We start from the raw sequence: 26,497 nt of genomic DNA, 5'->3' as shown, positions 1-26,497 counted from the left end.
GCTGAACATGTATTAGGTGACAGGAAACACAAATGCAAAGATATGCTCTCTACTGTTCAAGTTTAGTTGCGAGACAGACATGTACACACTGAGAATGGTTTAGAGGGGTGAATAGGATGATACGGAACCAAAAGGTAGGAGGTGATTTATTCTATTTAGGTAAGGGTAAGGTGTAGAGGGATTGGAGAAGGAAATGGCCACCCACTCCAGTGTTCTTGCCTGGAGAATCCCAGGGACGGGGGGAGCCTGGTGGGCTGCTGTCCATGGGGTCACATAGAGTCAGACACGACTGAAGCGACTTAGCAGCAGCAGCAGCAGCAGCAGCAAGGTGTAGAGGGAGGAGAGGGAGTCATGAAGGATTACTAGAATAGATAACACTTAAGTTAGATCTTGACTTTCCAGATAAGTGTGATTTCACCAGGAAGAAAATGAGGACAATGAAACAAAGAGGACAATAAGGAAAAAATAAGAATTAATATAACTGTTTATAATAAACATAAAATTAGATAGTTTATCCATAGAATCCTAAATAGAGAGCCAGGATGTATTTATGAAAAAGTGATGCTGGGAAAGATGGTAGAGCTCTTCTGGGAAGTACTCAATTCATCATTAGAAAAAAGCCCCCACGTGTTCCTATGTGATGAATTTCTGACCTGTGCTTATGCACCACTGGAACTGGCGAAGGGCAGAAATGAGGCAGGGAGCAAAATGAGAACAGGAGGCAACCTCTGGATACACTGAGTGATGGGATCAAGACAACTCTTACTTCCAACCCTGGTAGGAGACGTGTAGAATCAACGGAGGGAGGAGAAAATAAATAAATCAGAGAAAGCAAAAGGGAACTCAGAGGTTCCTGGATGACATCACCAGCAGACCTTTGGCTACTTGCCCTCCTAAAAATAGAAGCATCACCAGAGACATTTGGCAGGATGCCAATGACCCTGAGCTCAGAGTTCAGGGAAGAATTCTTTGGTTGAAAATGCTTGAAATCAAGGGTGAATGACTGTTTTAATGACAGGCAACATGATTTAGTGTTCAAGAGTTTAGGGTCAGGCCACTGCTTTCTGTTGGACTTAGAATAAGCAACTTAATTCCTGTTTACCTTTGCTTCTTCATTTCTAAAATGGGGAAATAATAGTGTCTACCTCACAGAACTGTTATATAGATTACAATGTTAACATGTGCAAAGAACTCAGAGCAGCCAGGATCCAGGCAGAGAAACCAAACCCTAAGAACCTAATTTCAAGTATGTTGGATGTGTTGGAAGATTTAACAGGGGACAATGAAGCCATTCAGACATTAACAAGCAGAGAAAGTCTCTCTACCCTATAGGTCTGGAGAGCAAAGGGAGGGGGTAGTTTCAACAGTACCTAAGAGCTAGAGCTTTCTGGAAGAAGCTGGAACCATAAGAAAAACATAGTGACTTCTGGATATCCTACTGGAAACATATATAAATATGAGGTTATAGCCTGGCTCCAGACCTCCAACCTTTTGCCAGTATCTGTTTTCTGAAATGTGCTAGAAGTCAGTTGGTAACAGAGTCTAGAAAACATAGTTATCTGGGAAAGGAGGAGGGCAGGAAATAGATCTGATGCCAAGTAGTCAAGTGACTGGAAGGTCCCTCAATAAATGTTAGCAGCTATTATTATATTTTATGTTTGATCTGGAATACAGCAGTTACTTTGCTTCCCTCTACCCAGGAAATGATGATTCTGGGCTGATTCTAAATTCTCCTGTGAGAAGCTTCCAGTTATAGCTATAAATAAATTCTGAAATTTGGAATAAAAGTCAATGCCAGAGGAATCAGACAGTAGCTGACATCATGAGACTGGCCATGGAGTACATGGAAAAGGTAAATAAAACTTGAACATGAAGCATTAGGAAACACTGACATTTAAAAAAAAGGAAGATACAAATCATAAATGGAGCATAATTTGTAAAAGCACTGAATCACTGTGATATACAACTGAAACTAATAAAATATTATTAATCAACTATACCTCAATTTTTAGAAAAGCATCCAAATTGTATCAGAAGTAAAATTGCCTTCATTTGCACATGACATAGTACTTAAAGATTCCATTAAAAAACCTACTAGAACTAATAAACAAATCCAGTAAATGTGCAGGATTCAAAAGCAGTATACAAAAAAGCAATTGTGTTTCTATCAGCTATCGTAAAAAGAAATTAAGAAAACAACCCCATTTACAATAGCATCAAAAGAATAAATACCCAAGAATAAATTTCAACAAGGAGGTGAAAGATCTGTACACTGCGAATTATAAGACATTTTTGAAGGCACAAATAAATGGAGATATTCCATGTTCATGGATTAGAAAAAATGAGTTCTGGAGATCTAAGTTACAACCTGGTGATTATAGTTAGTAATACTGTATTATATACTTGGAGTTGCTGACAGAGTAGGTCTTAAATGTTCTCACCACAAAAAAAGAAATGGTACTTATGTGATGTGATGTTGGTGTTAGCCAATGCTATATTTGGCAACATATGAGTGTATCAAATCAACACATTGTTTACTTTAAACATACAGAAAGTTATATGTCAGTTATATCTCAAGAAATCTGGAAAAAAAAATACACAGAGGTTCCTTTTCTGTTATCCCTTCCTTGAACTCCTATTACATTAATAGTTGAACCTGAGCAGTTCTATTGTCTCCGATATTTGCAGATACACTAATTTTTTTGTTCCCAGATTTCAGTCTTGATTACTAGGATTAGATCTTATGTTTATTTTACAGTCACCATCTTCCTAATGTGCCCAACACATATTTAGCAGTCATTGAATAGTTTAGGGGTGAGAACTTCTAAAGAAGACAGTTTCTCTTGGTAACTAAGTAATAGACCTAGAAGCCCCTGAGGATATCCAGTTACTCTCCCCTTTTCCTCCAATTCTGGAATTAAAGAAATCTCTGCTTTCTTCTGCCTAACTCATTGAGCTTACTTAGCTCCTACTGTTCCCCTGTGGAAGTAATTAGACTGAGGAATAGGGTTAGATGCGATGAAGCACAACTAAGCAAGACTGAACAACTGTATGCCTTACCTTCATCTCATTTGTTCAACTATAGCCAGCCACTTCCAACCTGACTATATCTACTGCTATGATTATCAGTCACTGCTTTTATACTTCAACTGTCAGGAAAGCCATATGTATAGAAATCCAGCCTTACATTCCAAGTTCTCTGTTCAGAAAAAGGCATGGGATATGGACGATGGACTAGATTTCAAATTCTATTTTTGTCACTTACTAGCTGAGTGATTGCATATTCATTCCCTGGGGATGCCATAATAAAATATCATAAACTTGGGACTTCCCTAGTGATCCAGGGGTTAAGAATCTGCCTTGAAATGCAGGGGACATGGGTTCAATCCCTGGTCAGGGAACCAAGATCTCACATGCCGCAGAGCCCCTGAGCCCATGCAGCACAAGAGAGTCTGTGCTTCGCAATGAAAGATGCCACATGACGCGGCCAAGATCCCATGTGCCACCAAATAATTGTTGTTATTGTTCAGTCCCTCAGTTGTATCCAGCTCTTTGCGACCTCATGGACTGCAGCATGCCAGGCTCCCTGTCCACCATCTCCCTGAGCTTGCTCAAACTCATGTCCATTGAGTCAGTGATGCCATCCAACCATCTCATCCTCTGTCACCCACTTCTCCTCCTGCCCTCAATCTTTATAAATAAAGAAATATTTTTGTGAAGTATCATAAACATAGAGGTCTAAAGCAACAGAAATTCATTATCTCATAGTTCTGGAAGCAGAAGTCTAAAATCAGAATGCCAGAAAGCCCATGCCCCCTCTGAAGTCTGTAGGGGAATCATTCATTGCCTCTTCCTAGCTTCCAGTGGTGTAACTAGTCTGAAAGCAAACACATTCCCTCCAGATAGTCATTCAGTGGGTAGCTCCACTGAGTTCAGCTCCTTGTTTCGCTCTCATTCTTCTAATTCACTGAAGCAAAAGGCTAAAGAGAGGATGCCTTCTTTCCTTCAGACAAGTTTCTTGCTCAGCTCACTTCCTGTCTCTACATTAGAACAAGGGCAGGGGTTACTGGACGCAAGGGTTTGCTGTTCATGTGAAGTAGTAGCACCTTCCAGGTTTTAGAAATCTGAAACAATCTTGTTGTTTTTTCTGTAATTAGGATGTAAGCCAGCCCATGTCAGGCTGACTCATTCAGCGACCCAGGCACCGTGACTGCTCCAGAAATGCGGTGCCGAGTCTGTGGCATAAGGAGAACAAAGGAAAGATTTTCCTGAGAGAAAACCTTGAAAGCCAAGAAACGATAACCTTTTCTCACACTGAGGGGTGGGGGCAGGAGAGTAGTAAAATAGCAAACAAACCCGTGTCCTTCCTTAGGCTTTCCTGTCTTCAAAGGGATTCGGGGCCCATGTGAGTTCCTTCCCAGGCATGGCCTGACAACGTTAAAACTGCCTAGCAGGCTCCCCATGCCATCAGACACTTCCCAGGTTGCTAGTTTATGTCCCTAGAAGACAAATATCCTCACCTAGTACCTCTTTCCTCCCACGTTCACACACAAGGAACCTTGTAAAGAGTTTGCAGAACTTGACCATTTGCATATGGGTTACTCTTCCACTGAGAAGAGGCAGCCTTGGGGAGAGAAGCATCTTTCTAGGAGGTAGGACACACGGGACAGAGTGACTGTCCCTTATGTGGAAAGTGGATGTCACACTTTCTTCCTTTCTTCTCAGAAGCCTTTCCAAATCAACCCTAAACGTGCTTGTCACTGAACTATTGGCATCCCTTAGCTAAAATTCTCTGGAACTTGGCATTCAGTTGGGTATATCTTTCCTTTTCTCCTTTGCCTTTCGGCTCTCTGCTTTTCTGAGCTCTCCTCAGACAACCACTTTGCCTTCTTAAATTTCTTTTTCTTGGAGATGGTTTTGGTCACTGCCTCCTGTATAAGGTTATATGAACCTCTGTCCATAGTTCTTTAGGCACTGTGCCTACCAGAGCTAATCCCTTGAATCTACTTGTCATCTCCAAAGTATAATCACAAAGGATTTGATTTAGGCCATACCTGAATGATCTAGTGGTTTCCCCTACTTTCTTCAACTTAAGCCTGAATTTTTCAATAAGGAGCTCATGATTTGAGCCACAGTCAGCTCAGAGTTGGGCCATAAAGGAGGCTGAGTGCCGAAGAATTGATGCTTTTGAACTGTGGTGCTGGAGAAGAGTTTTGAGAGTCCCTTGGACTGCAAGAAGATAAAACCAGTCAAATCTAAAGGAAATCAACCCTGAATATTCACTGGAAGGACTAATGTTGAAACTGAAGCTCCAATACTCTGGCCACCTGATGCAAAGAGCTGACTTATTGGAAAAGACCCTGATGCTAGGAAAGACTGAGGGCAGGAGGAGGAGGGGACGACAGAAGATGAGATGGTTGGATGGCATCATTGACTTGATAGACATGAGTTTGAACAAACTCCAGGAGATAGGGAAGGACAAGCAAGCCTGGCATGCTATAGTCCATGGGAGAGTCCATGCAAAGAGTCGGACACAACTGAGCAACTGAACAACAGCTAATATTAATAAGTGACATTGTCACACAGTCACCTCTATTAGTTCATACTTTGCTCTCTACTCTGCTTCCTCTGTGAGTACTTTGCTCTCCTGTTTCAGCTCTTAGTCCCCTCAGCCTTGCAGCATAGCTCAGGTGTGAAAGCCTATATCTCTCATTATATTATAAATCCCTTAATATAAGGGATTCTGTGCACCACTCATCACCTCCTCCCGAAGGCCTTGCATTTTGCTCAAAAATTCTTATTGAATAAAAAATAGAGAGGTGCTTTTATGGGATTTTTTTTTCATTTAATATGTCCATAAATTCTTGACAGACACTGCTCTTCTTTGGAAACACCTGTTTCCAGTATGCTATGCTCTTCTTCCCTTCTATCAACACACCCATAAATACACACATTCACGCTTTGTAGTTCAAGAAAAACTATCAACCAGTTAATAAATATTCATGAGCTACACCCAATAAGACCTGAGCTCTGTTGCTCCTTGATATGTACTATCTTTCTGATGTAAACACACATATGCATTTAAAGAATGAAGAAAGCAAAAACAGCAATAACAATAAAAATCAAAGATCAAATAGCCAAAAAAGACAAAATCTGCTATCTTACTCCTGGAATTCCAGGAAGCAATCCTAATGCTACCTTCATATAAGAATAAATGAGGGGACTTCCCTGGTGGTCCAGTGGTTAGGTATCTGTTGCTACTTTTACCCTTAGAAGTACCCCAGGACCCTTTTGCTTCTTTAGAAGCATTTGAGTGTAGAACAAGCCCTTTCTTTAGAGAGGTATTCAAACCCCAACAGGGAATGAGAGGCTCTACGATTAACTGAAGAAGAGAGAGAATGGTTAGCCGGTCAGACTCTAGCAGGAGTAGAGGATTCACCCCTCCATTATCCTGCCATTGACTTAAATAAACTAAAGCTGGCCATGTAGATACATGGTGAAAGGGCATTCTAGGGAAGAAGAAAGAACAAAGGCAGAGTCCCTCAGAAGGGAGCTGGTTAGCATATCTGAGCAAGAGAAATGGAGTCAGCACAGTGGGAGAGGAGTGGGAAAGGGAAAGAGATGAAGGGGAACCAAATGGCATAGGGCCTTGCATAGTGAAGGACCCTTAACAATGCACTATGTTTAATGCACTATGAAGTTCTTTTAAAGCATTTTTTTTAAAATTTTATTTATTTTTTTACTTTATTTTACTTTACAATGCTGTATTGGTTTTGCCATACATCAACTTGAATCCACCACGGGTGTACATAAGTTCCCAATTCTTAACTCCCCTCCCACGTCCCTCCCCATACCATCTCTCTGGGTCATCCCAGTGCACCAGCCCCAAGCATCCTGTACCCTGCATCGAACCTAGACTGGCGATTTGTTTCTTACATGATATTATACATGTTTCAATGACATTAAAATTTTTTTTTCATAAGGCAATTTTATTCCCTTGTATATACTGTATATATGTATATTGGTATATCACTTCACTGTTTATGAAGCAGTAACCTATCATTTCACCAAATTCTCATGGCAGTCCTTTGAGTCTTCGGTTTCAAATTAGTTATTTTTCCCTTCACTATTCTACTGCTTCCTATAACTACAAAAGGTCACTTTGGATATCAAATAGGCAGTTGAAAATACCGCCTTCGATTCTGTAGTTTAATATGGGTATATGAAGCCCGGACATCAGGCGTACTGGGTTCTGAGGCTGCTCTGCAAACCTTGAGCTGTCCCTTCACCTTCTGTGCCTCACTTTGTTGTTCGTGCTCAGTTGCCAAGTTGTGTCCAACTTTTCTCAACTCCATGACTGCAGCATGTGAGGCTTCTCTGTCCCTCACCATCTCCCGGAGTTTGCCAAAGTTGATGTCCATTGAATGAACATGTGCCTCAGTTTACGCATCTATAAATCAGGGAGGCTTGACCAGATCACCGGTTTCCAAATCTGGCTAAGCATCAAAACTATCTGAAGGCCTTAATAAATGTAATCCTCTTGATCCCCCCTCCCAGAATATCTGCCAGGGGATGAAGATCAAAAATCTGTATTTTAAAAGCTCTCTAGGTGATTCTGATGAGAAGTCAGGTCTGGAAATCTCTAAACCAGATGATGTCTCAAGTTCCTGCTTGCTCTAAAACTATGAAAAACCGTATTTTTCTTTTGTATCCATTGCTTTTGGTGCAAATCAGTCTTTAGACCCAGACACTGGGTTCCTCTCTGTGGCCTGGAGAAAACAGACTTGGATGGAGAGATTAGCAAGACCTCAGAATTAATGGCTTTGACTATATTCTGGGCCAACAGGACCACATGAGAGCATAGTTTTCTTTTCTTTATTTTCCAACAGTAGACTTAAGTGCAAGAACTCACATATTTTCCAGAAGAGTCTAACTGTTCTCATCAATGTAAGGGTTTATTACTATTATTTTCATTTGTTAATATTTCCAGTTAGACTCTAAAAGCCATCTAAAATACGGAAGAAAAAATGTCGTGTCTTGTTTAATAAAATACACTAAAATGATAAAATCAAGATATGTAGTTTTCAATAAATTACTGATGCACAGATGGTGTTAAGGAGAAAACAACAAAGACAAGGAAACAGGCACCTAACCATTACAAATTTTAAAGTTTAGTTTTGTTTTATTTTTCTTTGTAGTTCAAATAGGATTTTTTCAGATTCTGGAAAATCAAACTAATAACCCAACTCAAAAAAAGAGTAATATATAAACCACAAAGCAAATTTTTTGGTTGATACAACAAAAGGCATAACATAACTTAGGAAGTCTAATACTTTAAAGTCTACCAGGAATTGAATAAGTGTAATTAACTAATCCTATTCTTTCTTTTCTCCCTGTAAGTCACTGATTACACAGTGTAAGATTCAGTTTTAAGACAAAGCCTTAAAGTCTTCCACTGGAGACTCCTCTCCAAATTCACATTGCCCAATCACCTCTGGGCTAATGAGTGATTTTGTTGTCGTTGTTATTGTTTAGTCAATCAGTTGTGTCCAACTCTATGCAACCTCATGGATGGTAGCCTGCCAGGCTCCTCTTCCATGGGCTGTCCCAGGCAAAAATACTGGAGTGTGTTGCCATTTCCTTCTCCATGGATGAGTTATTTTACCAACCATAAATCCACTGTTACTAAATCCAGGCTGCAGTTCTTCATCTTACTCACAACTATAACATGAAAACAGTTGTCTTTCTAAAATCATGATACTCAATATTCATCTATATGTTTAACAAGAATTCTATAAGTTAGGCATATAAAATGGTGACTCAGTCTCCAACTGCTTTGAACATTGGAGAAGAAAAGGCACATGAGCAAATAACTTGATAGTGCAATTAGTGTATTAAAAAGCAAAATTCTGCAGTGCATTGGAGATAGTGTCACGGCAAAAGAGATATTTGAAGTAAGCCTTGAGAAGTAAGTAGCATTTGCCCTGTAGTCAAAGGAGAAAAGCACTTCCAACAGAGAAACCATGGAGCAAAAAGCTCTTGAAGGCATGATGGGAATACACTTGAGGAGGTAATATGAGCTGGGTGATGGCTGTGAAGAGCTGGTTAGCATTTCCACTACAGCTTTTTCTGTGTGACACTTATGATATCTTCTTTTTATATGTCTTCCTTTCAAGAATTGGCTTAAAGCCCCTGAAACACTAACAAATTCTTTGAAAATATCTACTTCTTCAGTTCAGTTCAGTTCAGTTCAGTTGCTTAGTCGTGTCCAACTCTTTGTGACCCCATGAATTGCAGCACGCCAGGCCTCCCTGTCCATCACCAACTCCTGGAGTTCATTCAAACTCACGTCCATCGAGTTGATGATGCCGTCCAGCCATTTCATCCTCTGTCATCACCTTCTCCTCCTGTCCCCAATCCCTCCTGGCATCAGAGTCTTTTCCAATGAGTCAACTCTTCACATGAGGTGGCCAAAGTATTGGAGTTTCAGCTTTAGCATCATTCCTTCCAAAGAACACCCAGGACTGATCTCCTTTAGAATGGATTGGTTGCATCTCCTTGCAGTCCAAGGGACTCTCAAGAGTCTTCTCCAACACCATTTGCTGTTCCCTAGTATTCTGATCTAACATCATAGTCCAAAATATCAAATCTTTTTATTAATCCGGCTACATAATCAGTGTTTCCCATCTCCTGCTTCTTTCTGATTCTACCTACCTCCCCCATTTCTCTGCACAAGTTCTTTGTTTTTCTGCAAAGAATTTCAAAGTTAATTAAAATATATTTTAGTCTTATTACATTAATATTCTGAGGAATAGCAAATTGGTAGCACTTGGTAGATTTCATAAAGTTAAGTATTAGACATATATTTAGTATTTCACTGAAGTTCAGACTTTGATAGAAAATAAACTGATATTTAATCAAAGAAACTTTGATTTAGCTGATTGTTGCTCTTAGAAGCCTAGTTGTTTAAACCTACAGGCCCTCATGTAAGTACCATCAGCCTTTGATTATAGTTTATATAAATAATATGATTTTAGAAAGAAATAGCCTTGAAAATGCTAGATTTTATAAAATCCAAAATTATACTATAACACTAATTTTCCACTCAGAGTTTGAATGGGCTTCCTTAGCGGCTCATCTGGTAAAGAATCTGCCTGCAGTGTGGGAGATGTGAGTTCAATCCCTGGGTTGGGAAGATCCCCTGGAGAAGGGAAAGGCTAATCACCCCAGTATTCTGGCCTGGAGAATTCCATGGATTGTATAGTCTATGGGGTCACAAAGAGGTAGAGATGACTGAGTGATTTTTACTTCACTTCACCCCTAATTTGGTCCTGAATGAATCTGCCAGTTTTGTTACCAGTGGCAGGACGCGAAAGCTGGCAGGCCCAAGCATGTTCACTTCCACACCCTCACACGTGCTCAGCTAAAAATGACTGAGGCTTTCTTCTTCCAAATTAAAAACATGTGAAATAATTGAGGTGGAATGCTCTCCCCCCAGCCCCCCGCCACCTCACCCCTGCCTGTGGCATGGCCTTGATTGGTTATCCTGATCTTTGTCATGAAAAGTCGCACAATCAGACCTGGAGGGTTTTAGAAACATAGGACTTTCTCACGCCATGCTCGATTTTGGTTTTATCTGAGCTGCTGCCTTCTTTGTTATCATCAATTTGTATATGTTTTAAAATAATTCTCTTTTGATTCGGGCAGCTAAAAGCTTTTAGTCAAGAATATCTATAATTTTTTTTTAATTTTTTCATTTTAAATTTAAAAATAATTTTAGATACAGGAGTTCTGGAATATTTTTATTTGAAAGATCTTGTTTGTTTCCGAGCACCCTCTGTCTCATAAAGTTCCTTACTGCCAACAGAAAATGATCACATCAGAACCAGATCCATCTGTCCTCAAGTAACAGACATTGGCAGACACATTACATTCTGAGACTGTTTGTCAGCCTTTGGCTGGTAGGGTTTAAATTCTGATTTACACTGGCTGCTCCAGAGATAAGACTTACAGCTTCACAATCACTGAGGTGGGCTCCGACTCTTATCACATGGACCAACAGAGAAGTGGGAGAGAATGGTCAGGCAGAGTGCTGCTGCTGCTGCTAAGTCACTTCAGTCATGTGCAACCCCAGAGAAGGCAGCCCACTAGGCTCCCCTGTCCCTGGGATTCTCCAGGCAAGAACACTGGAGTGGGTTGCCATTTCCTTCTCCAATGCATGAAAGTGAAAAGTGAAAGTCAAGTCGCTCAGTCGTGTCTGACTCTTTGAGACCCCATGGACTGAATGAAGCCTACTAGGCTCCTCCGCCCATGGGATTTTCCAGGCAAGAGTACTGGAGTGGGGTGCCACTGCCTTCTCTGAGGCAAAGAGTGAGAAAACAGTTAAAAATTCAATGATAATAAAAGATATATACAGATATATATATATATATATCCTCTTCATTTCATCAATTTCCTTTACTTTATCTTAAATTACCTAGGTGTTACTTGCTCAGAATGAGGTCACAGTGTAATGTAGATTCTATAAGCCCAGGAGGAATATAGAATTTTACTAATTTTTAAAATAAAGCCTTGAAAACCTATTTGTGGAATTTATCCCAATAAAATACCTTTTTTTGACCATGCCACACGGCCTGTGGGATCTTGGTTACCCAACCAGGGACTGAACCTGGACAACAGCAGTGAAAGCCCCAAATCCAAACCACTAGGGCACCAGGGAACTCCTTAAAATGACATATTCAGAGACAGAAATAAGGAAACAAATTTAAACTTAATAGCTCACATTGCCTTAAATTCACATAGCTTCATATTCTTGTTAATGTGCCTTTCCAATGTTTGAGTCTGAGTGAACTCTGGGAGATGGTGATGGACAGGGAGGCCTGGCGTGCTGCGATTCATGGAGTCTCAAAGAGTCGGACACGACTGAGCAACTGAACTGGAACTGATAGTATTAACATATATCATATCATAATTTATCATGAATATAACACATTATCAATGTTATGATAATGCACATTTGGACAAATGAAGAGTATACATGCCAGATTGCTCACTGTGGGGAACACTGATTAGATGGGAGTTGGTTTAATGTTTGAGGTACACCGCACAGGCACGGGGGAGCCTGGTGGGCTGCCATCTATGGGGTCGCACAGAGTTGGACACTACTGAAGCAACTTAGCAGCAGCAGCAGCGGCAGCAGTACTCTACTAAGCAAAATCAGTCCACTTCATCCATCAAATTAATCATTTCTTCCTCTTTGGCACCCTGTATTTGGCTGCCCTTCTATTTTGTCACTATTTTCCTTAGGAACCTGCTAAGAAAAAAAAAGAAGATGGACGTTCAAGAGTAATAAAGTTTTAAGGGATGGCCTTAAAGGCTACTTTTGTCTGTAATGAGACTAAGCTTAGAAAAGATCCTAGGATGACTATGATCTCTTTACAGATGTCTTACCTTGGTCTATGTCTCAGTTTGTTCCCAGGATGCCTCACCAGCCATTCGGGTTAGGCTTACTCAAGACTCTTAGTCCACTCTATGAAAAATATTCTTGCCTTAACCTCACACCAGAGTGTTAATCTTTCACTAGTCCTTCCATTTCCATCAAAGACCACAGACTTATCTCCTTCGAGTATCTCAGGAGCAAATCCAGGGCCTTGTACTCTTTGAATTGAGATCATTCTGCACTCACTCCGCAGCTATCTCTTTGCATTCGAAAACTGAATGCTAGGGGAAATAATCAGATTCCATATTTGCTTTCTCCCTAACCAACTACCTTTCTTGCAAATTTTGATTCTTTTATCTGACTAGGCAGTCCCTAGTCAGTTAGTTAGTTCCTATTGTTGGTCAGTTACACATTTAGATAAATCATGGCTCCTCATCTATTTTTCCTGGCCCAGATTAATTGTCATGTAATCAGAACTGTGCTATTCCTCTTGTTCTGTGTCTACCTTTCTTCCTTTTCTCACATGACAGCTTCTCTTGATGCCCTCAAAAGAATAGTGAATTCCCCTTCCATGAAACTGACTTACTCCCTGTTACAGACTGAATGAATGTGTCTCCCTAAAATTCATACAGTGAGCCCTAACCCCCAATATGATGATGTTTGGTGGGAGGGACTTTGAAAGATAATTAAGTTTAGATGAAATCATGAGGATGGTGTCCCCATGATGAGATCAGTGCCCCAATAAGAAGGGGAAGAGAAGTAAATTTCTGTTTAAGTCACCCCATCTATGCGGATGTTGTGACACCCTGAGCAAGCCAGGATACTCCCTTCACCCTCTCCACTAAGATTCCCATGAATGACTGCTTCCTTGGGTTCATCACTACTATTTGGAAGGCTGACTCTCTGCCCAGGGGTCTAGAGAGGACTTTCCAGTATCACCTCATTACTTTTTACCAGACATTCTATTTGAACAAGGTTTCATTTTAATGTATAAATCTTGCCAAGGAAAGGTATATGGCATTTCATCAACCCTACTGTTCCCCTTTATACAAAGCCAACCCTTCAGATGGTAATTTCAGGCTCACTTTCTTCAAGGAATATTCCCCGATGGTTCCTTCCAGTTTAATCTTTCCACTTGCTAAACTTCTCTATTATTATCATTTACGCCAAATAAATCAGAAATTTAACAAGCGTGTGCATTTTCTTCTGTTCCTGGGACTTCTTAGCAGTCCTGTGTCCCTTCTGTACTTTTGCACTTAGCGTTACTCTCAGGCAGCAGCTAATCGACCACAGCGCCTCTGCTATGTTCTAATTTCATACCATACGTGCATACATTTATTCCTACAGTCTTCTGTTCCCAGCCAGTTCCTCAATTTACCAAAGATATTTTAGGGTCTAAGCATTTCTTTACTTTCTCAGACTTGGTGACCTCAGTAAGCTATGGGCCTTTTATAGCACCCCTTCAACTAGGCTGTTGATTTTGTTTTTACATAGTGTCTCTCTGAGAGAAATTAGTAGGGTCAGTCCAGGCCTCCTAAGAGCCCTGAATATGGCTCCTGGTTACCTAAGTTATTTTTCTCTCTCTTTTATGTTTGAAGGAATGAGAGTGTGGGAACAAAAAATAGCAAGGGTTCTCTGGAGTGCATTGAGCCTATTCAGAAACAAGAGAACAAAGAAAGGAAGAATCAGTGAGCCAAATACCTCTTGTACATTGTGCATGCGCCCTTTCTAGAGCTGGTTCAGTGGATAAACCAGCGGTCACTATTCCCAGGCCTATTCTTCTGAAAATCTACATGTTTTCTCTGAATGTGTGAGTTAGGGTTTACCTGATCTTCAGGAGCAGGTATGCTTCTCTTTATTGGCATCGGGAAGACTGAATGGAAAATCATCTGTTGTTTTCATCAGAAACATTTATTTTGCTTTGTAAGATCGTTTTACTAGATGCCCACCTAATAAGATGGGAACAAAGAGGAGGAGTTTCTTCATTGGATTTTAAGTCCTGCCTGTGTTACATCACACAACAAAATACATGTATAAAACACAACAGATGTCCATAAAATCTTCAATTGTTAAATACTTTCCATGCATGCAAAAAGGGTCATGCTAATTAGGGAGAGCACACTCTTGTATAAAACCAGTGAACGTCCCTGATCAGGCTTGGACGTTTCAGCATGAACAGGTGTGCACTGAATATCCAGCCATTCATTTCCCAAGTGTCTGCTTTATCAAATATATGCTTCACAGTATGTGAATTATCCTGTCATAAAAGAAATGTAAACATGATCTCTATCCTCAGGAACATTATAAAGAAACTTTTGGAGAAGGGAATGGCAACCCACTCTAGTATTCCTGCCTGGAGAATTCCGTGGACAGAGGAGCCTGGTGGGCTATAATCTGTGGGGTCACATAGAGTCAGACACGACTGAGTGACTAACACTTCACTTCACTACATACACAGAGGGGCGACACGCACACAAGACATACCACAAGGAAATAGTGTCTGACAAAGTCATTATCAAGGGTAAAAATGCAGCGTAGGAACAAAGGTATAAGATGATCTGTCTTGCCCTTCCTGCTCTGAATTATACACTGCTAAGAAGGGGAACAGAGGTATGGTAACAACCTAAGACTAGTGTATATTTAGCTTTGGAATACAAGCAATAGAGAATTACCTTTTATGCTTCTGCTTGCCTGTGGTCAACCCAAGATTTCATCTTCAAAGCTTCTATCAGTTTATCATGGAGAAGGGTTATGAAAAACAAATCAAGTATCTGAGGAAAGCAGATCATTTCCTCTTCAGAGTGGACATTTTTCTGACATTTATTAATTCACATGCATTATTGCTCCTCTTGGCAACCTTTCAAGATAAACAATGTAGATATTATCTGGTTTTATAGATGAAGAAAATAAAAGGTCAGAGAGATTATCTGACTTGTCCAAGAACTTGAATGGATCTGTTAGGGTTCTGGCAGGAAACAGATGGCATATCTAAGGGATTGGACTGAAAATAACTGATTGAAGCGGCCAAACAAAGGGAGTGTAAAACACTCTGGGACTGAAAAGCAGAAAGTGACAACTACCCTGAGATCTGATGAAGAGAGAATAATGTTCCCAGAGCTCGGTGGAAGCTGCCACTGTGAAAGAGGAGTTGCCTGACAGGATGGCGGACACAGATATTGCCAGAACTGTGGCAAAGTGGAATAATGTAAGGCCAGTGCAGAAATACCCAGATCCTTCTCTTTTCTCACCCTCCACTGCTCTGCCAGTGCCTCCCATCGAGCAAAATTAACCAGAAGCTAAAGAATCGGCCTACGATGAAGAAGACCAGCGTTCAGTCCTGGGTAAGGAAGATCCTCTGGAGAAGAATGGCAATCGACTCCAGTATTCTAGCCTGGAGAATTCCATGGACACAGAAGCTTGGCGGGCTACAGTTCATGGGGTCACAGAGTCAGACACGACTGAGCAACTAACACATAAAGAATAAAGATGCTGGATGATGCAACCAAAGAAAGTTAGGTGTAGAAGGGAGCAGAGGAGGATGGAATGGATCTGGAGGAGGTGGACAGAAGCAGCATGCTAGGTAAACATCCCGAGTTTCAGGCCTACAGATTCAATACTCTTTTCCAATGGCGCGACTCAGACATGCCCCAGGTGGATAATAGGGTGTTAACTGTAATTATTTGGAAAAAGAAAAAACAAGACTTCAGTCTTATTTAGATATATTTCTTCTTTAGGTTAGGCTAGAGTCTTTGCATTTTCTGATGGCTTATGCCTGTGTTGGTATGCCTTTTACTTGGACAGAATCTATTCTTTATAACCTGTCTTCTTTATGGGTGTACATAAACTCACTTTTATCTCTTTAAGAAAGGTTCAACCCCCCTCCCCAAAGTCTTATTATTGACTTTCAGTGCAATGCAAAGCTGTTACAGAGTCCTATTCAAGCAACAACAAAAACAAAAGTTGAAAAAGACAATGGAAGACTAGTTGGGTGCTGCCTATGACAAATACTGTCCAAAAGAAAGTTCATGGAGATCTTACAGTAGTATAAATTTCCTCTGAGAAGGACTGAGAATGAAATGAGACAGAATGAGGTACAAATTCATCCTACCTCACATATTGCTCAAGAGAAGTAATCTTTCTTCAAGACATCAGAGCCAGATTTGGAACCCAACACTTTGGGTCCCACTGGCATCCGTTGCAGAACTTTATTCACTCAGTTAATCTTCTGCATCTTTCCAATCCAAGGATTGAACCCACATCTCTTGCATCTCCAGCATTGTCAAGCAGATTCTTTACCTCTCGCACCACCTGGGAAGCCTGATCTTCTGAATAAGTGTCTGCCTACCTCTTACACTCTGGTCCTCAGGTGTCTGAAAATCTCTTAAGTTAAGCACAGTCCTTTCCAAGTATTAGAAAGATTCCTAGAAAAAGTAAGGGAAAAAAATCCCTACAGTTCTATCATCTTAGTATGAATTTGGTTCACCAAACTACTGTCCTCTTTTGATTAGAGAACTTGCAACTATGAAAGGAAAACACATTATCTGTTCTTAACAATTAAAAGGAAAACAAACAAACAAACAAGTAATTAAACTACCTTAAGCCTCTTGGGGGGAAAATGGAGAAAAGAAACCTTGGAATTGAGGAGGAGGAAGCAGAATGAGGCAGTGGGGGTGGGGGTGGTGTGGCAATTGAAGACAAACTTGATGATGTATTTGCTCAGGGCAGGCCCTGGGTCTAGCTGGCTGGGTCTAGCTGGTCCTTATCCTAGTATTAACAGATCCCTCTTCTGACTGCTGGCTGTCATCAGGCTAGCTGGCATTGGTGCCTGCACTGAATGTTAAGTGTCTCACCTTCCCCACAGAGCACTTTGGCTTTTATTTCTTAGAGGAATCAGTCCAGTTTCTTTAAGAAAGATTTCCTCTATGCTTAAACTAACTGCACTTCCTTCCACTGCTTAAACCAAAGCTCAGGCTTGTCCACTGTCATTTCCGAGTGTTTGTTTTCTTTTTTTTTTTTTCCCAGAACAATGAGAATGACAGCAAGCTCTGGCTAAAGGGTCCCAACACCTGAAATACTCTTTGCCAATTATACTACTTGGCAAGCTACAAAAGAGTGAGGGATGCAATCTTTCATTAAAAAGAACATGTAAAGAAGAAAGACTGTCAAGAGCATCCAGCAAAAATAAGTAATTAAACATTTAAAACTGTTCGGTTTTATAATGACTCAGGCACAAAAATAAGGTTGGCCTTTTCTGATCTCTTTGTCAATAAGAGTAGGGTCATAGATCCTGGAATAGAAGAAGGTTTTGGTCAATAACCATGCAACTTGTTTGTTTTCTTGTTTTGTTTTGCAAATAATTTGGTTTTCAGTAGACCAGAATATCAAGCAGGGTACTGACCAGAGGACACAGCTGGAATTCTCAAAGAAAAATGGCATTTTCCCCCTTGGCTTTTCTGATGCTTGAGTAAGATTTTCACAGATGTACGTGAACAATAACACGATGAATTGCTGCCTGTTATCAGCCTCACATCATCCTGACTGAATTCCTGGGTCAGGCATTTTAACACAGAGAGGATTTTTGTGAAATGGTTGTCATTACATATTTTGATTAGAGATTACTTAATTTGAGAGTCCCTTGGACTGCAAGGAGATCCAGCCAGTTCATCCTAAAGGAGATCAGTCCTGGGTGTTCATTGGAAGGACTGATGTTGAAGCTGAAGCTCCAATACTTTGGCCACCTGATACAAAGAGCTGACTCATTGGAAAAGACCCTGATGCTTGGAAAGATTGAGGGCAGGAGGAGAAGGGGACAACAGAAGATGAGATGGTTGGATGGCATCACCGACTCAATGGAAATGAGTTTGGGTAAACTCCGGGAATTGGTGATGGACAGGAAGGCCTGGAGTGCTGCAGTTCATGGGGTCACAAAGAGTCAGATACGACTGAGTGACTGAACTGAACTGAACTGAATTTGATAGAACCATTTATCCTATCACAAAGATGCTTCAAATATCCAACATTCCCTTTCTGAAGTTCTTCTCTATCTAAAATAATGAGGCTGTCTCATGGCCCTAAATGAAGATGGCAAGAACTCTCTTAAATAATGTTTTACTATTTTACAAAGCAATATAGTCACATTACCCCAAATTCCGTACTTGATTCTCAGTAGCTATACAAAATGCTCTATACCTGTTTTCATTCATTTGATGGGCACTCCATAAAATCTTTTTGCTTTTTTTAGATTTTCCAATCAACCTAATAAATCCTAGGTGTCAGACATTGTATTACATAGAGTCTCATGTATTATTTCCTAAGTTCATCACAACAATATTGAGTAGGTGATAACACCTTAAAGAGAGCTGCAATGTGTAGGGGTAACAGTATTATTAAGATGCAGGACCTGTTCTCTATACAAATATAACTAAATGGTAATTAGATTTAAAATATCTAATCCTTAGCATCACTTAAAAATTTCTTTGCAAGTTTCTTAACCAAATAGTCAGTTTCACCCATGTACCATTTTCCACTCTGTTTCTCAAAGCCTATGGCATCAGTATACAGTGAACAAATCCATTCTGGAACACACTTACTCCTGCCAAAGATCTTATAAAATGCTGCATGCTCTGATTACAAAGAAGACTAAAAGGTTTTAGATGATTTGACCCAAATTAATCACCATTAATGAAAGCAACTCAATGCACAGCCCACTGATACTGAAATGCTCATGTCCCTTTCACATATAAAGAATCTTTTCACTGTAATGTGTCAGTGTCCTACATTAATCTCACAATGTGAGAGATGTGTCCGTATTTTGCTATTGTTTACAAAGCAAGTAAAAGGCTGTAAATGAGCTATAAATATCTAGGATAGTTGAAGGTTAATGGGAGAGGGATTCTCAAGTGCCTTTTACAAGCAAAAAAAAAAAAGAATGACAAAAATGAAATTACAGATATATATATATATAATGCTAATGTACTCAATGACCATAGATGAAATTAATTAAGAGAGGTTAAAATGCATTGCAGAGGAACATTGCCAGTAATATCCTCAAGATTTTAAATTATCCTCCAACCTTCTTTCTACAGGGTTTGGATCAAACTAGCCACCATCAAGACTCAGTTTAACCTGACACTGTTGCCAAGTAATTTGGATTACTCACCTGGTTATTGTCTAATGATTATTAAATAGATGGACATTCTGTCTGGATTTTCAAAAAGTTTAAGAAAACTCACCCAGGTTAAGTCCTCTTACTTAAAAGAATATTGTCTTGCTTTCTTAACTTTTTTTTTTTCCTCCAAAAAAGAGACTCTCTAGGCAGTGAACACTTCTACCTACTCTTCAGATCTATATTTTATATCTTTGTAGATCTGGCATGTCTCCATGAATCCTTTTAAATGAAGTGTGATTTTTAAACATTTTAGTTCAGACCTGAGGCAGAATATATTCTACTCACTCATAAAAGAAGAAATTAAATTTTAGCCCAGGATCCTTGTGGATACAAGGCCTACAGATTTTGGCAGTGCCAAGTGGGTATATTCTTCAGTGTCTCTTTAAATCTTTTTTAATGTATAAATGACATTTAAAAGCCCCCTTTTCATTGCATTTGGCAGAGTACCTAAGACCATAACAAGTTGCTTCCCCAGTAAAAGTCATTTCCCTTAACCACAGGGCTATAATTCAAAAACTGTAGATTTTTTTTTTTAAGAAGTGTTAAAAAAAAGTAGAAGAAAAAAATAACCCTCTGGGAATGAAGCCTAGGATTTCCCATCTATGAAAAAAGGGAGTTGTTACGGAGTGGAGGATTGGCTGGAGGCCAGGGGCCTAGAGTTACTGCTTTCAAAATGGCTTTCTGACCAACTATACTAGGAGGAAGGGTCTGTATACTCTGGCCATGGCAACTTCCAGGGAGAGGGAAACAAAGAGAAGGCAGGTGGCAGGAGATAGGAAATGTTGTGGTTAAATACACACACTGCAACCAGAAATTGAGGTTCAAATCCAAGGTCTGCTATGTACTGACTTAGTAACCTTAAGCACGTTAGTCTACTTCTTCATACCTCAGTTTCCCTGTTGTGAAATGGATGTAATAATACTCAAGTGTGTTCATTTCCTATTGCTGCATAACCAGCTACCACAATTAGTCATTTCTGTAAACACAAATGTACTATCTCATGGCTTCTGTGGGTCATAAGGCACATTTTAGTGCCTACATGTACTACGCTCAGAGTTTCACAAGGCTGAGGTCAAGGTGTCAGTGTGGTACATCCATGTTTGGGGTTTCGACTAGTGAAAGATCTGTTTCTAAGGTTCTTTGGGTCATTTCTTTATGAAGGTATGACTGAGGTTTCCAGTCTGTTATTTTCTGTTACTCAAGGGGCCATTCTAGGCTTCTAGAATACATATAGACTCTTTAGGGGGTACACAATTCAGTCCATAATGCTACATACTAACAAAGTGAGTCATGTTCCTATTGACTGCTAAAGTGGAGAGACATAAATGTTACGGCATATTAAGTGCTGATACTCCCCACTTCTGGTCAGAGGACATGTTTTCCACTTACTGAAATTAATGTGAAACAGAGGTGGAAACAAACCGATGTTTGCTGTGGAAGGCAGATGGAGTTGAGTCTTTGATGAAGGAAACTCAAAATGCAGATTCAAGGCACTGATCACTTTGTCGTTCACTGACAGATGTGTATAACTTTGAATAGTACTTGCACTGAGTATATACTTAATAAATATTTGTCAGATTAATAAGGAAGGGATGCTGAAAGGCAGGCAGGGCAATAATTAAAAGAGGAGCGAAGTGATGGTACAACCAAAAGACCATTTTCACAAAGGCTTCCTCCTCTAGGACACGCTGATAATAAAAACAGCATTGTTTTTCTCCCCTCAAATCTGCATGCCTTTTTAAAACCTAGTTTTGATCTCAGCATATGTTTGATATATGTAGTAGGAATTCACCAAACACTTATGAAATGAATTAGAAGTCCTCTGATGTAGAGACTGTTTCACTACTATTACAATAGGTGTTTTCCAGTAGCTTAAACAAACAAACAAAAAAATAGCTGCTAAAATCTAAATCATGCTATATTCTTTTTGCTTCTCTGTGAAGACCACATAATGGTATCTTGTATACATAATAACACTTTACATCTTCTCCTTTCTTGTTGCCTTTGTCTTCTTTTGTTGAAAATAATCAAAATTCTTTAACACTTCTGAACAGTCCCCTTATATTTGTGACTTACATAATCATTACATTATTAAATCATGTGACTACCATATTCACCACGGGCATCTTCTCTACAGTGCCCTTGAGAAATAAGCAAATACATTTCTGCTTGAATGAATGCAGTGATGGGCAAGTCACTGCCCTGAAAACCAACCTAGTACACTCCACTACTGAAGCAGTCCAAATATTTGAAAGGCTTTTCCATTCCTTGTACTTACTACTAACTCCTATAACATTTACCTGATTGTCCTGATTCTTCCCTTTGTAACCCTACAAAAGTTAAGTCCATCTTTTATTGTTCTGTATTTTGAATATTTCAAATTTTCTTTTCTCTAGCGAAACTCTACTTTTATTTTCTCCAGGTTTATAATCTACATTTTAATTTTTGTTTTTACAGGTCGTACTGCTGAATAGTGTAGAACAATGAGAACAGACTATATAAAGATTGAGAAATTTTTTGAAGCTAGGAGGAATCAGGAAGATTGTTTAATCTAGTCAGCATATTCAACATGGGGAAAAGGAGTCCCAGAGAACACACACACACATGCACACAAAGTTAGAGTCCTAAAAACTTCAGGGTTAGAATTAGAATATGTATTGCTAGTCTTCTTGCCAACACGTGGCTTCCAATATTCAGGGCTTAATGTTTTCAAAGTGTATACATTAATTTCATTCTCATAACATCAATGTGAGAAGGACAGGGCATATTTTTTAATCCTCATTTAACAGTTGAGGGACTAAGGCTCAATGGATTTTCATAAGGAAAGAGTTACTTAAAGGAACTGCCACAGAAATCTGAATTTTTTAGCTTCCAGATCAATGTTATTTGAATATTTAATACAAAATCAATAAAAAATTTAATAAGTACTACATTAGTGGAAGACCTAGTGCAATATAGATGGCACAACTAAGAGGGCTTAACTGAAAAGAACTGCATGAAGGGACTGTTTACAGCGTAGTGTTCTGAGTTAAGGGAACCAAAGAGAGATGATGAGGCATCCAGGGACTAGCAGCAGTGAAAAGTCTTTACTATTCCTTCCTAGGTCTGAAGGAGCAGGGGGAGGAAACAGATTTTCAGAGTTCCAACACTGGAGGAAGTATGGTTGACCCACAGAAACTGGGGTCTCAGAAAAAAGAGCAACTCTCACAATTCTGAGAAGCAAGGAGATGGAGGACTGTGGTAAATACCTAGGACCTCTTTTTCTCCTGCCCCCCCATCCAGTTTCTTGCTATTGTCTCTCATTAACCAAATCTACCCAGAAACCATTTTGCTATTCCAAAAGCAAGAGAATTTCAGAAAAATGTTTACTTCTGTTTCATTGACTATGCTAAAGCCTTTGACTATGTGGATCACAGCAAACTGTGGAAAATTCTTAAAAGAGATGGGAATATCAGGCCACCTCACCTGTCTTCTGAGAAACCTATATGCAGGTCAGGTAGCAACAGTTAGAACTGGACATGGAACAGTGGACTGGTTCAAAACGGGGAAAGGAGTATGTCAAGGCTGTATATTGTCACTTTGTTTATTTAACTTATATGCAGAGTACATCATGCAAAGTGCCAGGCTGGATGAATCACAAGATGGAATCAAGATTTCCAGGAGAGATATCAACAACTTCAGACATACAGATGATACCACTCTAAAGGCAGAAAGTGAAGAGGAACTAAAAATTTAGCCTCTTGATGAGGCTGAAAGAGGAGAGTGAAAAACTGGCTTAAAACACAACATTCAAAAACCCAAGATCATGGCATCTGGTCCCACCACTTCTTGGCAAATAGATGCAGAAAAAAGTGAAAACAGCGACAGGGTTTATTTTCTTGGGCTCCAAAATCACTGCAGACTGTGACTGCGGCCATGAAATTAAAAGACACTTGCTCCTTGGAAGAAAAGCTATGACAAACTTAGTGTAGTAAAAAGCAGAGACATCACTTTGCCAACAAAGGTCTATATAGACAAAGCAACAGTTTTTTCCAGTAGTTATGTATGGATGTGAGAGATAGACCATAAAGAAAGCTGAGCACCAAATAACTGATGCTTTCAAATTGTGGTGCTGAAGAAGACTCTTAAGAGTCCCTTGGACAACAGAGAGATCAAGCCAATCAATCCTAAAGGAGATCAACCCTGAATATTCATTGGAAGGACTGATGCTGAAGCTTCAATACTTTGGCCACCTAATGCGAAGAGCCAACTCATTGGAAAAGATTCTGATGCTGGGAAAGATGGAGGGCAGGAGGAGAAGAGTGTGATAAAGGAGGGGATGGTTGGAGATGGAGGGCATCAGTGACTGAATGGACATGAGATTGAGCAAACTCTGGGAGATAGCGAAGGACAGGGAAGCCTGGCGTACTGTGGTCCATGGTGCAGCAAAGAGTCAGACATGACCTAGCAACTGAACAACAACAACCTAGAAACCAGGGAACAAGAGAGTTTTTTGGTGCACAGGGAACAGAATGAATTGGAAGTGGAATAGAATAAAGATTACAGATACAGAGTAGAGGGACAACAACAGGAAAAAAACCTTAGTCAAGTTCCTTTTATAGCCAGTGAAGTGAAAGTGAAAAGTCACTTCCATAGACTATACAGTTCATGGAATTCTCCAGGCCAGAATACTGGAGTGGGTAACCTTTCCCTTCTCCAGCAGATCTTCCAAACCCAGGGATAGAACCCAAGTTTCCTTCATTGCAGGCGGATTCTTAACCAACTGAGCCACAAGGGAAGTCCAGTGGTTACAGCCAGTGGTTAAATATTAATATTTGATGCTTTTAACAGCTTTAGGAAACCTGAAGGGATGGGGAGATATTCTAAATGTGAAATTCTAGAATCTCCAAAATATAACTTTTAAAAGAAAGAAGTGAAAATATATATGTCAAAATCACTCTCATCAGAAAAGGATGTTTACCATGTCAGTGTTAACAAAGGAAACTTGTCTTATGTGGCCTAAAATTAGTGGGCTTGCCTCTTTATATTCATCCCAGCCTATATTTCCCTCCTGGATCCTTTTCAAAAATCTGTTATAAACACCTCATTGAGCCTGAACCTGTCCTAGAAATCGGTAGACTTTGTTTTCATGTTAAGTTGTGTCAGAGACTTTCCATATTAAAGTCACCCTCCCTTGACACCTCATCCTCTACTCCTCTGGCTTTCTGGAAGTGCCCCTTTCCTATACTATGTAAATTATTACTCTAGTTACTAAATACTAAGTGTTCTCAATCTTGGATCTACTGACATTTTGAGCCAAATAACTCTGTGTCGGTGTGAGCAGGGAGTGTGACTTGTGCATTGTAGCTGTTAGCAGCATCCCTGACCTCTACCCAGTGGATGCCAGTAGCACCACCCTGGTTGTGTCAAACAAAAATATTTGCATATACTTCCAAATGTCCTCTGAAGGGGAAACTGTCCTTGCTTGAGAACCACCATTGTAGCTGCTGGAAAAAGGAAATCCAAAGCTCTAATTCATCTAGCTGCAGCTGGCTCCTCCAGCTGCTTTGTATTTGTGACAATGTTGGCTAGCCCAATGACATCCAAATAAAATGAGGCAAAAATCATGAAGCACTTAAAGGAGAGAAATGAACTGAACTCCATTTTGTTTTGTCAGTCAGTAGGAGAAAAACCCACAACCAGGTGATTGCTTAATACGCATACACACACACGGTGATATACACAAAATCTTGACTCCTTCATGGGGCTCAGTTGGTAAAGAATCCACTTGCAATGCAGGAGACCCAGTTCAATCCCTGGATTGGGAAGATTTGCTGGAGAAGAGATAGGCTACCCATTCCAGTATTCACTCCAGTATACACAAAACCCCACAAACTCTAAATTTGGTTTTATCAGGTGTCAGACTGTGAGCTGACTTTCCCTAGATACGAGCATGTGTGCTAAGTCGCTTCAGTTGTGTCAGATTCTTTGCAACCCCATGGACCATAGCCCGCCAGGCTCCTCTATCATTGGTACTCTTTAGGCAAGAATACTGGAGTGGGTTGCTATGCCCTCCTGCAGGGGATCTTCCTGACCCAGGGATCAAGCCCATCTCTGGCACCTCCTGCACTGGCAGGCGGGTTCTTTACCACTAGTGCAACCTGGGAAGCCCTAGCTACAATCCCTACCAAATGGTATCCTGTGGCTAGTAACTCAAATGTTTAGTCTGAAGGAAGTCAGTGAAAGTTGCTCAGTTGTGTCTGACTCTTTGTGACCCCATAGATAGGCTCCTCTGTCCATGGAGTTCCCCAGGGAATAATACAGGAGAGCATAGCCTATGCCTTCTGCAGTGGATTGTCCCGACCCAGGGATGGAACTGGGGTCTCCTGCATTGCAGGCAGATTCTTTACAACTGAGCCCCATGGAGTCAAGGGAGAGCTGAATCCTCACCAGCGTTGAACCAAAGCTGACAGAGCTGAATCACCTGGCTGAAAAGTCTTACCCAGACCAACCTACAGTCCATGGAGAGGAAGTCAGGGCCTTTGAGAGATTCTTTTGAAGGTGACTGAAGGGGAATGCAGTACAAGGACACTTGTGTTTTCAAAACCTTGTAAAGTTTTTTCTCCCCAAGGGTATTGTTTTAATTTATCTTTGTGATGTAAGCAATCTTTCTAACCTAAAATACTGGAGATAACTCAGTTCCAAAATGTTTTATCTACAAAAGAGATTAGTTGGACAAAATACAGTTGAATGGCCCTCGGCCATTCCCATGGTGGTGGGAGAGTTTTTACTCTTGAAGCACCAAGTTGAAGAATAAAGTGAAAGTGAAGTCGCTCAGTCATGTCCGACTCTTCGTGACCCCATGGACTGTAGCCTACCAGGCTCTTCCGTCCACGGCATTTTCCAGGCAA

The sequence above is a fragment of the Ovis canadensis genome, chromosome 16 (assembly GCF_042477335.2).
Source record: "Ovis canadensis isolate MfBH-ARS-UI-01 breed Bighorn chromosome 16, ARS-UI_OviCan_v2, whole genome shotgun sequence".
In the NCBI taxonomy this organism is placed as follows: Eukaryota; Metazoa; Chordata; class Mammalia; order Artiodactyla; family Bovidae; genus Ovis; species Ovis canadensis.
Note: the sequence above shows the minus strand (reverse complement) of the source record.